The sequence below is a fragment of the Lontra canadensis genome, unplaced genomic scaffold, assembly GCF_010015895.1.
Source record: "Lontra canadensis isolate GAN:19392208 unplaced genomic scaffold, GSC_riverotter_1.0 scaffold73, whole genome shotgun sequence".
NCBI classification, from domain to species: domain Eukaryota; kingdom Metazoa; phylum Chordata; class Mammalia; order Carnivora; family Mustelidae; genus Lontra; species Lontra canadensis.
Window position 1 is genome coordinate 154,269 of NW_022631067.1, and position 14,087 is coordinate 168,355.

Sequence of the window (14,087 nt, forward strand, 5' to 3'; positions counted from 1 at the left end):
TGAAGTGGGATCTCATTGTGGTTTTGATTTGTGTTTCTCTGAAGCCGAGTGATGTGGAGCACTTTTTCACGGGTCTGTTGGCCATCTGGATATCTTCTTTGCAGAAATGTCTGTTCATGTCTTCTGCCCATTTCTTGATTGGATTATTTGCTCTTTGGGTGTTGAGTTTGATAAATTCCTTATAGATTTTAGATACTAGCCCTTTATCTGATATGTCGTTTACAAATATCTTTTCTCATTCTGTTGGTTGCCTTTTCGTTTTGTTAACTGTTTCCTTTGCTGTGCAAAAGCTTTTGATCTTGATGAAGTCCCAATAGGTCATTTTTACCCTTACTTCCCTTGCCTTTGGCAATGTTTCTAGGAAGAAGTTGCTGTGGCTGAAGTCGAAGAGGTTGCTGCCTGTGTTCTCCTCAAGGATTTGGATGGATTCCTGTCTCACGTTGAGGTCTTTCATCCATTTTGAGTCTATTTTTGTGTGTGATGTAAGGAAATGATCCAGCTTCATTCTTCCACTTGTGGAAGATTTTCCCAACTTCCAATTTTCCCAACACCATTTGTTAAAGAATGTTTTGGGTTTTTTTTAAACATTGGACATTCTTTCCTGCTTTGTCAAATACTAGTTGACCACAGAGTTGAGGGTCCATTTCTGGGCTCTCTATTCTGTTCCATTGATCTATGTGTCTGTTTTTGTGCTAGTACCATACTGTCTTGAGGATTATAACTTTGTAATAGAGCTTGAAGTCTAGAATTATGCTGTCAGGTTTGGTTTTCTTTTTCAACATTCCTCTGGCTATTGGGGGTCTTTTCTGGTTCCATATAAATTTTAGGGTTATTGGTTCCATTTTTTTTAAAAAGTTAATGGTATTTTGATAGGGATTGCATGAAATGTGTAGATTGCTTTAGGTAACATAGATATTTTCACAACATTTGTTCTTCCAATCCATGAGCATGGAATGTTTTTCCATTTCTTTGGGTCCTCCTCAATTTCTTTCACGAGTACTTTATAGTTTTCTGAGTACAGATTCTTGGTCTCTTTGGTTAGGTTTATTCCTAGATATCTTATGGTTCTGGGTGCAATTGTAAATGGGATTGCCTCCTTAATTTCTCTTTCTTCTGTCTTGTTGTTGGTGTATAGAAATATAACTGATTTCTGTGCATTGATTTTCCATCCTGACACTTTACTAAATTCCTGTATGGGTTGTAGCAGTTTTGGAGTGGAATCTTTTGGGTTTTCTATATAAAGTATTATATCATCTGCAAAGAGGGAGAGTTTGACTTTTTCTTCGCTGGTTCAGATGCCTTTTATTTCTTTCTGTTGTCTGATTGCTGAGGCTAGGACTTCTAGTGCTATGTTGAGTAGCAGTGGTGAGAGTGGACATCCCTGTCATGTTCTTGACCTTAGGGGAAAGATCTCAGTTTTTCTCCATTGAGAATGATATTCGCTGTGGGTTTTTCATAGATGGCTTTGATGATATTGAGGTATATACTTTCTATCCCTGCATTTTGAAGAGTTTTGATCAAGAAAGGATGCTGTACTTTGTCAGGTGCTTTTTCAGCATCTATTGAGAGTATTATATGGTTCTTGTCCTTTCCTTTATTAATGTATTATATCACATTGATTTGTGGATGTTGAAGCAACCTTGCAGCCCAGAAATAAATCCCACTTGGTCGTGGTGAATAATCCCTTTAATGTACTGTTGGATCCTATTGGCTGGTATTTTGGTAAGAATTTTTGCATCTGTGTTCATCAAGGATATTGGTCTCTAATTCTCCTTTCTGATGGGGTCTTTATCTGGTTTTGGGATCAAGATAATGCTGGCCTCATCAAATGAGTTTGGAAGTTTTCCTTCCATTTCCATTTTTTGGAACAGTTTCAGGAGAATAGTTGTTAATTCTTCTTTAAATGTTTGGTAGAATTCCCCTGAAAAGCCATCTGACCCTGGGCTCTTGTTTGTTGGGAAATTTTTGGTGACTGCTTCAATCTCCTTACTGGTTATGGGTCTGTTCAGGTTTTCTATTTCTTCCTGGTTCAGTTGTGGTGGTTTATATGTCTCTAGGAATGCATCCATTTCTTCCAGATTGTCAAATTTGCTGGCATATAGTTGCTCATAATATGTTCTTATAATTGTTTGTATTTCTTTGATGTTGGTTATGATCCCTCCTCTTTCATTCATGATCTTATTTATTTGGGTCCTTTCTCTTTTTGTTTTGATAAGTCTGGCCAGGGGTTTATCAATCCTATTAGTTCTTTCAAAGAACCAACTCCTAGTTTCATTGATCTGTTCCACTGTTATTTTGGTTTCTAGTTCATTGATTTCTGATCTGATCTTTATTATTTATCTTCTCCTCCTGGGTTTACACTTTCTTTGCTGTTCTTTCTCCGGCTCCCTTAGGTGTAGGGCTGTGTATTTGAGATCTTTCTTGTTTCTTGAGAAAGTCTTGTATTACTATACACTCTCCTCTCAGGACCACTGTTGCTGTATCCCAAAGATTTTTAACAGTTGTGTTTTCATTATCATTTGTTTCCATGAAATTTTAAAATTCTTTAATTTCCTGGTTGACCCATTCACTCTTTATTAGGATGCTCTTTAGCCTCCATGTATTTTAGTTCTTTCCAACTTTCTTCTTGTGGTTGAACTCTGGTTTCAAAGCATTGTGATCTGCAAATATGCAGGAAATGATCCCAATCTTTTGGTACCAGATGAGGCCTGATTTATGACCCAGGATGTGATCTATTCTGGAGAATGTTCCATGTGCACTAGAGAAGAATATGTATTCTGTTGCTTTCAGATGGAATGTTCTGAATATATCTGTCATGTCTATCTGGTCCAGTAGGTCACTTAAGGCCTTTATTTCCTTGTTGATCTTTTGCTTAGATGATCTGTCCATTTCAGTGTGTGTGTGTGTGTGTGTGTGTGTGTGTGATAAATTCCCCTACTATTATTGTATTATTGCTGATGTGTTTCTTTGATTTTGTTATTAATTGATTTATATAATTGGCTGCTTCCATGTTGGGGCATAGATATTTAAAATTGTTAGATCTTCTCATTGGACAAAGTTTTAATTATGGTAAAGTGTCCTTCCTCATCTCTTATTATAGTCTTTGGCTTAAGATCTAATTTATCAGATGTAAGGATTGCCAACACCACTTTCTTTTGATGTCCATTAGCATAATAAATTGTTTTCCACCTCCTCACTTTGAATTTGGTGGTGTCTTTGGGTCTAAAATGAGTTTCTTGTAGACAGTGTATCAATGGTTCTTGTTTTTTATCCATTCTGATACCCTGTGTCTTTTGATTGGGGCATTTAGCCCATTACATTCAGGGTAACTATTGAAAGATATGAATTTAGTGCCATTGTATTGCCTGTCAGGCGACTATTACTGTATATAGTGTCTCTTCCTTTCTGGTTTATTATTTTTAGGCTTTCTCTTTGCTTAGAGGACCCCTTTCAATATTTTCTGTAGGGTTGGTTTAGGGTTTGCAAATTCTTTCAGTTTTTGTTTGTCCTGGAAGCTTTTTATCTCTCCTTGTATTTTCAATGACAGCCTAGCTGGATATAGTATTCCTGGCTGCATATTTTTCTTGTTTAGTGCTCTGAATATATCACGGCAGTCCCTTCTGGCCTGCCAGGTCTCTATGGCTAGGTCTGCTGCCAATCTAATATTTCTACCATTATATATTACAAACCTCTGGTCCCAAGCTGCTTTCAGGGTTTTCTCTTTGTCACTGAGACTTGTAAATTTTACTATTAGATGATGGAGTGTTGACTTAGTTTTATTGATTTTGAAGGGGGTTATCTGTGTCTCCAGGATTTTGATGCTTGTTCTCTTCCCCAAATTAGGGAAGTTCTCTGCTATAATTTGCTCCAATATACCTTCTGCCCCCTCCCCCTTTCTTCTTCTTCTGGGATCCCAATTATTCTAATATTGTTTCGTCTTATGGTATCACTTATCTCTCTAATTCTCCCCTCTTGGCCCAGTAGTTGTTTGTCTGTCTTTTGCTCAGCTTCTTTATTCTCCATCATTTGGTCTTCTAGATCACCAATTCTCTCATCTGCCTCATTTTTCCTAGCAGTAAAACCTTCTATTTTTGATTGCACCTCATTAATAGCTTTTTTAAAATTTCAACCTAGTTAGATTTTAGTCCTTTTATTTCTCCAAAAAGGGATTTTATTTGTCCAGAAAGGGATTCTCTAGTATCCTCTATGCTTTTTAGAAGCCCCCCTAACATCTTGATAATCATCATTCTGAAGTTTGGTTCTGACATCTTACTAATGTCCGTATTGATTAGGTCCCTAGCTGTTGGTACTGGCTCCTGGTTTTTTGTTTGTTTGTTTGTTTGTTTGTTTTGTTTTGTTTTTAGGTGAGTTTTTCCACCTTGTAATTTTATCCAGATAAGAATAGATGGATGAGAGAACAAAATACTAATGGATACCAATGACCCCAGAAAAATATACACTAACCAAATCAGAAGAGACCTGAAAGTGGGGGGAGAAGAGAGGAGAAAGCCAAAACACACACATACATACACACACACACAATTAGTTGATGAACAGAACAGAGAACAGAGTGGCACACTTGATTTTCATTGAATTTTGGTCTGTTAGAAGAAACTGCCTCCCAAAATTTTAAAGAAAGAAAAACTCACTATATAAAAATAAGATTAAACACGATGAAGGGATGGAATTTGACTGTAAAGATTAAAATTAAAAAAGATTCTTAAAAAAGGAATTGATAAGATAAGAAGTTGTTTTAAAAAAGAAAAAAAAAAGGAGAGAATGTGATCAGGCTGGAAACTAGAACAAAGCCATACACTAGATTTAGGGTATATTTTGATCCATTAGAAGGATCTGTGTCTCAAAATTTTAAAGAAATAAAAACTTATATGTATACAAAAAGTAAGGTTAAATACAACAAGGAGTTAGAATATGACTATAACAATGAAAATTTAAAAAGACTTTTTTTGTTAATATTTTATTTATTTATTTGACAGAGAGAGATCACAAGTAGACAGAGAGGCAGGCAGAGAGACAGAGAGAGGGAAGCAGGCTACCTGCCAAGCAGAGAGCCCGATGCGGGACTTAATCCCAGGACCCTGAGATCATGACCTGAGCCAAAGGCAGAGGCTTAATGCACTGAGGCACCCAGGCACCCCTAAAAAGACTTTTTAAAAGGTATTGATAAGATAAAATAGTTTAAGAGGTTAAAATAGGAAAGAGGAAAAAAATTTTTAAATAGTATAAGAAAAAAATAAAATAAAAAAAATTTACCTTTGAAAGACTAAAGAATCATGGGGAAAAAAAGCCATGAATTCTATGTGTTGCTTTCCCCCAACTCTGGAGTTCCACTGTTCTCATTGATCAGCAAACTTGGTCTTGGCTGGATGTTCTTGTTGGTCTTCTGGTGGGGAGGGCCTGTTGCAGTGATTCTCAAATTTCTTTGCCCGAGGCGGAATTGTACTGCCTTGCCAGGGGCCGGGCTAAGCGATCTGCGATCTGCTCGGGGTTGCTCTCGGAGCTTTTGTTCCCTGAGCGCTTTCCATTCCGCTTTGGAGGACGGGAATGAAAATGGTGGCCTCCCAATCTCTGGCCTGGAGGAGCCAAGAGCTTGGGGACCCCTCCTCAGTGTACCCCCAGAGAGAAGGAGTCAGTCCCTCCCGTCTCCCTAGTCTCTGGCCGCGCTCCAAGTTCACCCGGCCTGTGACCGAGCGTGTCTATCTCTGGCGCACAGTCCCATTTGGAGTCTCCAAACCCAGCACATTCCTGCTGCAGGCTCCCGCACCACTCATCCCGGAGTTAGGAAGAGAAGTCTCCACAGATCTGCCACTTGTGGGGTCCCTGCTCAAAGGGCAATGGCCCCACTGTGCCTCGGATCATGGTTTAAGGTGACCCCATCTGAGAACTGACTCCTTGGCTCCGTCTCTGCAGCCGGCTTCCCTGCTGCAATACCTGGGAGTTCTGCCACACTCAGACACCCCTGATCCTTTGGTGACCCTGTGGGACCTGAGACCACACTGTCCCTGCGATGGCTCCAATCCCACTTAGCCTCTGGAGATGGCTCCACCCCCACTTAGCCTCCCTCCGTGGAGCCAACTTCTAGAAGTTCAGATTTTGTGCTCCACTGCTCCGTTGCTTGCCAGGAGCGGCCCCTCCCCCCATGCTCTATCTTCCTGTCACCTTGGAGTCACTTCTCTACACGTCCTACCTTCCAGAAAGTGGCTGATTTTCTGATCCTAGAATTGCTGCTCTTTTTCTCTTCGATCTCCTGTTGGGTGTGTTGGTGCTCAGAATAGCCTGATAACTGTCTAGCTGATCGCCTGCTGCTGATGTCATCTCGGTCTGCTACTCCTCCGCCATCTTGTTCCTTCCTTAGAATTTATTTTTTTTTTAATTGGAGAGGTAAATAATTAAAATAGCCAGAGAAGAAGGCTCATGTTAGTAGAGGTATGTTGTCATATGAATGACAAATCAGGAAATCAAAGCTCTGATATATACTAACTATCCAGGCATAACTATGACATGTTAGTATATAGTATAAATATGCTAAGTATGACTTTTTAAATCATGAGGTAAAGGGTGAGTACATAAGGGTCTTATGACAACTAAACAGCTGTCAGAAAAATTAGGTTCACCCTACTTGTCAACTCACACTGCAATAAATTCTAGATAAATCAAAATTTAATTGGAGAGAATAAAAGCATGAAGTTAGTAAATGATAATATGAGTGATTAAAAAAAACAAGAGAAGTTCTTTCTAAATATGAGACAAAACTCCAAAAGATAAAAGATTAATTAATTTCTTTACATAAATGTAGAATATATCTTCAATCTAAAAAACAGCATAAACACAATCCAATGACAAAATAACATTCTGGGTGTTCGTAACCTCTAATCACTGACAAAGGTTGGGTAACAGCAAATCAACACAGAAGACCACAGAGCCAATAGGAAACTGAGCAATAAGTTGAATAGACGTTTCACAGCAAAAGAAATACATACATGGACCTTAAAGTTGGGAAAGCACTCATGACAGTAGGAAATGCAAGCTGATGAGGACGGCAGCGGGGTCTGAGACTTGTGTAGAACCACCCTCCCTCCTCTGTGAGCCCAGATTCAAAGGCATCTGTGGGTCCCTTTGAAGTGGGCGGTGGCCCCACTGAGTGCAGGAGACACGCGCTGTTTCTAAGATCAGGACTTCAGACCACTGTGGTGCCTCCTCTGCCCTTTTCTGGGGTGGGGCCAGGGCTGGTGACACAGCTGTGACCACACAGACAGACAGGCTCAGAGGATGCAGGTGCTTGAGTGACCACATGGAGCGGAGCTGCTAACCAGTGTAAACACAAGCCCTGCTTGAAAGAAAGAAATAAGGTGCACGAGATGGTATTTGCAAGAGGAGAAAACGCCAAGCCCCTCGACACATCTTGACACATTCCTACTATGGAAAACGATGCAGATACTTCCTTTTTTGGTGGGGGGGGCAGGTAGCCGTATATTTGGTGACTCAGAAAGATGAAAGCACATGCCATAGGAAGAAAGCGGCATGGGGGTCACTGAGTGGCACACTCTTTACAGATGGAAAGGGTACCAGATACATGTCTCCATTCACACGTGCACAGACTGCTCTGTTGGTCCTGGAAGGTGCTCTCCAGGTAGGGCACAGGGTGAGCAAAGGGTCTGCTTGTCATCACTGTTGGACTTTGTACCAGGCCCATGAGTGACCTCTATGGAAAAAGCAAAGCAAGTAATTCTTACCAACAAAAAACAACACCCTCTCTGTCTTTTCTTTTCCTGAGACCCTCTTACAATGCTGCAGGGGAACTAGATATGTGTCAAATGAGGGCCACGAACGGATCAGGAGACAAGAGGCTGTGGCACTTGCTTGAAGATGGAGGCCTATGGGGGCAGGCGCACAGGGCGAGGAGGGAGTCAGGGAGTGTGCACACTCCCAGGGCACACTGGACCTCCAAGGGAAGACCCTGAAGAAAGAGAGATTGTTCAGGAACACAAGAAAGCATGAAAACAAAACAAAACAGAAACCCTCCAAACCTTCCATCTGTATCCTCAAGACTAGGATGCTTTTGTAGAACAAAAAAGACCTTTCTGAAAGTCAGGTTAAAAAGTTCAACAGAGGCTGGGACTTTTATAAAACTGAAGAAATTGCAAAGTAAAAAGAATGAAAGATCTTTTTAAAAAGAATGAAAGATAAAAATTCTGAGATAAAAGAAAACAGAGAAGATCAGGCAAAGAGCTCCGACTCTCCACTAATAGGCCTTGAGGGAAAAGAATCAGATGAAAATCACACAAAGGAAGTTACCCAAGAAACAATACAAGAGTATTTCCCAAAGCTGAGGGTGACACTCTTTTGAATAAAAGAGCTGACAGCATGGATAAGTGCCTGTCCTGGTGAACGGTGTTCCTCCAGCGGGAGGGGGGCGGCAGCACCTGGAGGACAAAGGTGATGCTGGCAACAGCCCCAGCAGGAAGAGGAGGAAAGCCCAGTCCAACACTGGAAGGGAACCCTGGTGCTAACCTAGGGTCTAGGTCAAGTGCACAGATAAACGATAATAAAGTCAAAGATCTCGTGAGAGCTACAGACTCAGAAAGTTGAGAGAAAGTTGGTTGAATTCTCACTGGTTATGGTGGGAAACCTAGGCTGCACTCTTCTCCCACGTTCTAACACTGAGTGGTGTGAACAGTGGGTATGAGGCTAGTGCTGGATCGTGGGAGACATTGGCCAGCTGGAGAGGTGGAGTGTGCCCTGCACCGGGACCGGGGCATGGGGAAGGGGCGGCAGGCACCATGGATTCCTGTGAGAGGTCCTTGGCACTGCCTGATTTTCTTTATATAAGTGCATATATCTCGACACATAGAACAAGCTTTCCAAATCCTTACCCAGGCACACCCCAAGACACTCCGTTTGTTTCTAGAAGGTGTCAAACCTCCCCTGAGTAAGGAAGAGCTCCCACTGGCTTGGCGCTTTTGTCGTGGCGCTGCGCAGCGCACCGCCCAGGCCCTGCTGATTCTGCTCACACCCAGGCCCAAGGCCCAAGGGCCCTGCCCATGCTCCATTGAACTGTCATATCTCCACCGACAGAAGACTCTGTGGGACCCGGTGGGTCACCTGATTTTAAACCAAACAATGACAACTTAGCCAAATGAGGTTGGTTATTCCAAGTAGTGTAGTGGAAAGACCTTGTGCTTTGGGACCTGGGACCTACTCTGGAACTTTGTGCCTAAGAAGAGGGGCCCCTGTGGTGGGGATAGAGCATGGGCTTGGGCCTAGGGAAAGATGCCAACCACGGTTCTGCCGCTTACTGTGCTCGAGGGGCCAGCAGTAATGTCTGTCTCGTGGTAGGGAGAACTGATGGTCTCCCCCGCGGAGACCTGCACGGTGGCGGTCCGCACCGAAAGCCGATGGTCTCACGGAGCCCGCACGCACGGAGCGCCCAGAGGTCTCGCGGGGTGGAGACCCGCACGGAGCCCGCACGCACGGTCCGCGCAGGCTCAGCTCCGCGCGGCTGCCGTGCCCGCGGGCTGCGACACGACCGCCGAGACCGGGCGCTGAGGTGGAGGACACCTGATTCCGCTGCTCTTGAGAACAGCGACGCGTTCTTGGCAAAGTCCTTAAATACAGCAAGTCTTTGTCGTTAAGGTAAATTTGCATTTTATTTTTCAACACGACCGAAGTAATTTGGATTATTTTAGACGAAGCGAACGATGAGCCCAGGGCGACGGTCGCATCAGCGGTGGGAGCCCCGGGGCGGCTGTGTCTCAGAGGTCGCAGCGCCCTGGCTGAAGCCTCAGCCTCGCTGCGCGCTTACAAGAGCATCTGTAAAATGGGCCGAAGATCGTTTGAGTCCCGCGAAGGGATCCGAGGGCGGCCAGCTGGCTCAGTCCGCCCAGGCCTGCGGGGTGTCCTCTGCCGGGAGCGCGGAGTAGCCCCGGGCAGCGCCGCCGGCTGGACCCCGGCCACCTGCAGGCAGGGAAGGCTGGCCGGCGTGGCCGTGGGGAGGGCTCCGCTAGCGAGCCTTCCCTACTTCTCGCTATTTGTTGATTTCTATTTGTTTGGGAACAACCGATTCTGGGTGCCTCGTGAAGGCAAGGGAGGACCGGCCGAAGCAGGGAGCGCGTCGATCCTGGAGGGGCTCCCGGGGAGAAGGGAACTTAGGGGCGGGAGCTGCAGCAGGCTTGGGGCCCAGACGCTGGCCCTGCAGGCTGCTCGGGGTTCGCGGCTGCTTCGGGCCGGGCTGCAGAAGGGTTTCTTCACTCTCGAGCCCCAGATTCCCTTCCTGCACCGGGTTCTGCGAGGACAGCCTCCAGCTCCCCGCGCCGGCCCGGCTCAGAAGCGCCCCGCTCCCGGGCGGCCTCCGCGGTGGTGCCCCCTGCGCCCGCTTCGCCATGTCGGGGCTCTCCCGCCAGGGCCCGAGAAAGGGCAGGCGACGGCCCCACTCATCCTTCTAAACCAGGGCCTGTCGAGGGCCGGTCCAGGGCTGGATCGACTCTCCAGCGTCCAAGACACTGGGACTCAGCAGGAGAGAGCGGAATGTCTCACAAGTCACTTTTGAAGACAATTCAGAGAAGTTTTGGTGGGAAGAAAGAGATTGTGAGGGAGGACACAGTCCACTGTGCTCTCTTCCTTGGGCACTTACATCTCAAAGGAGGACGTTGGGGATGACGATGAGTATCAGAAGCTTCAGCCCCTCACAGGGTACACACTGCAGTGGGTGCTCCCAAAATGCGTCCCAGGAGAGCGCTTTGTCCTGGTTTGCCCCCAGGAGTGCTCCAGTTTTAAAACCGAAGTCCCACGTCCTGAGAGTCCCCCTTAGTCCCTGGCAGACTGGGACTGGTGGTCACCCACTCCTGGAATGCGACAGAAATCCAAACTCCAGGCCTCCGTGCACCTGCGGGCCCAGAACCTCAGGGCTGGGCTCTGCTGGCTGCTTTAATCTGGCCCTTCAGGATGTGGCAGTGCAGTGGCGTAGAGAAGCTACTTCAGGGGGCTCCGGGGTCCAGGCTCGTCCAGGGAGGGGCCTCCTCTGTAAGTCAGCTGCTGGAGAAAATGTGGAGCGCTGCCCTTAGTAGCTGGTCCACCCCCAGCCCTGTGCCCCCGACCCCCGGCCGAAGGGAGTGGTCCATGCTGGGGCTCAGCTGGGATCTGCCAAGACTCAGGAGGTCGGTTTTGCCTGAGCTGCTCTGGGGCCGCCTTCACAGCTTCTCTGCTCACTCCGGGATGTTGTCATTATCCCCAGCAGGTGGCACAGGCTAATGGGCCTTCCCCAGTGGCCCGGTGCCCACGTGTAACACAATGGTCGGATTTGGCCACCAGCAGTGATGGAGACAAAGCTGTAGTGGGCATCACTGGGACTCGAGTGCAGGGTCGTGTAATTAAAAATACTCTCTCTGGCTCCAGTCACACTGACACTGGTAATCACAGATTTTTTTTTTTTTTTTGAGGAAAAAAAATATAGGAGGATATTCCGATGTTCAGCACCTGTTTGCTCAATCACATTTTCAGATTTACTTGTGGGTGATACGCGGGTACTGCCCAGTTGGTAACAATTCTCTGAAATGCCTTGACTGGGACAGAGAAGAAAATAAGGTGTTTTGGGGAATGTGACCAAAAATGCAATCTCTCTCTTTTTTTCAATTGAGGTGCAGTTGCCGTACAATGATATATTAACTTCAGGGGTACAGCATATCGATTCAACAATTGTGCATTACACGATACCATGGTAAGCGTGGTCACCACACAAGGTCATGACGATATTACCGGCTGCATTCCCTGTGCTGTCGTGTCCATCTCCCCGACTTAGCTATACCTGGAAGTTTGTGCCCCTTAATGCCCTTCAGCTGTTTCGCCCTCCCCCCACCCCTCTCCCTCTGGCAACTGCAGCCTTGTTCTCTGTATTTATGAGTCTGTTTCTATTCTGTTTGGTTTCTCAGACCCCACGTATACGTGAGGTCAGAGGCTATCAGTCCCCATCTGACTCATTTCCCTTTGGCAACACTTGCTATTTCTTGTCTTTCTGACATTAGCCATCGAACAGGTGCAAGGTGATGTATCATTGTGGTTTTGATTTGTACCTCCCTTAGGATGTTGTATTTCCTTTTTAAAAAGTTTTTATTTATTTGAGAGAGAGCGCGAGTCCACAAGCTGGGGAGTAGCAGCCAGAAGGAGAGGGAGGAAGCAGGTTCCCTGCAGAGCAAGGAGCCTGATGTGGGACTCGATCCCAGGACCCTGAGATCGTGTCCTGAGCCAAAGTCAGATGCTTAACTGACTAAGCCACTCATGCTCTGATGCTTTTCTTTCTTAAGGAGAAAATTTAAAACAAAGTAAAGACTCTGGCCCTATAAATTTTGTTATATCCCCATTACTTCGCAGGTGTCTTGACAAAAAATGCACATAGTATAGGTTATTTCCTGTTACCTGAGGAATTACCCCATGTGATATTGACCTTCTATGACCTCTGTGTGTGATTATAGCTTTGGGTCTCAGTACCTTTTGCAAAGGGGTGGAGGACTGTGGTGACAGGGCCTCTGGGCATGAACCCAGCTGTGGGCAGCAGAGCAGAAGAAGAAGACTTGGTCAGTCACAGCAGCCTGCAGAAGCCACAGTGGGAACCATGAGTCCTACCTCAGGACAAATGTGGCTAAGACACACAGCTGAGTGAGTGCACTCAGAGCATCATGAATAAAATACAGTGAGCTGGAAAGATGAGAACGAAGGGGGCAGGGAGGCAGTTATGTGATGCGAAGTAGAGAAACCTCTCGGATCATTTGAGCAAAATCTCAGAGGGAGAAGAGAGAGCGGCATGGGTCTACGGAGCAACACTCCAGCAGCGAGAACAGCAAGTGCAAAGGTCCTGAGGCTGGCAAATGCTTGGGGGGAACACAGAGGCCATGGACCTGGAGCCCTGAGAAATAGCAAATGTCATGCCAGGAGGTGAGGCCAGAGGATGGCAGAACAGGGGCACACAGGCCTTGTTTGTATGTAGGGATTGAGATTTTGGACAGGAGGACAGGCCAGGGTGTGGGCAGAGGATTGACACAGCGTGAGCTGAGTTTCCAGAGGACGGCTCACACTGTGAAGTGGAAAATAGATGTTTGTTCCTGTGCGGGGTGGGTCATGGTGACCATGCTCTAATTCATCCCAAATTTCTCTCCTGGTGAACAAAAATGGTGTTTTAAACAAGGGACCTCAATGAGCCCCAGACCTCCCCTATGATGCTGCGTCTTCACTGCAAGGGTAACTCTTAGAAGGCAGCAGGGTCAGGGAGCACCCAGCGTTAGTGAATTCATCACCATACATGTCCGCTCTGCATCCCCTCAAGGCGGGTCTGGGGTTTAGCTTGGCTTATGGAAGATACCCGCTGGGATCCTGTGGCTTCCTGCCACCTAACATGGCCTTCCAGCCCAGGAGGCTGGTCTGTCCTGTGGGGCCCGGCAGCTCCCTTTCCTCCTTGTGGCCCGGGCTTTGAGAGGCTGCTGACTCTCGCAGTCCACGGGGGGGGGAGAGGTAAAACAGTGAAGGCAGGCAAGGGGCTTCGAGCCGGTGGTGTCCCTTGAGCACACAGAACTTTGCCCCCAGAGGCCTTGCTAATTGTGTCTGCTCTTATTTAAACGTGCGACATGCAGGCAGGGAATGGAGCCAGGCAGTGGGAAGGCGCCCTCACCAACCTCGCCCCTTCACGTGCGCACGGGAGAGGAGCAGAGCCTCAGTGCCCACCCGGTTAGGAAACACACGGGATTCTTAGTGGCTTCCACATGGGTGGCAAAGTGTTCTCGCCGCTCTTGGTTCTGACTGGGTGGGAACACTTGCTCGGGGACACAAGTGGAGGAACATGAAGACGGCTTTCATGAAAGAGGAGTGGGACCGGGATCACCTTCCTTTATATTTCCTTTAGTGATAAAAACTAGCGATGGGTGAAAATCAGTAACGCAATGAAGCGTATTTTGTAAGGTAGGGACCGGTTGCGCCCAGCGTCTCGTGTGTGCACTTCCCGTCAGATTTTCTCTTTCTTTAGGGGCAGCCTTGGAGGAAAGGTTGTAAGAGCTCTATGTTCCCCACCTCCTAATAACACATCTGGG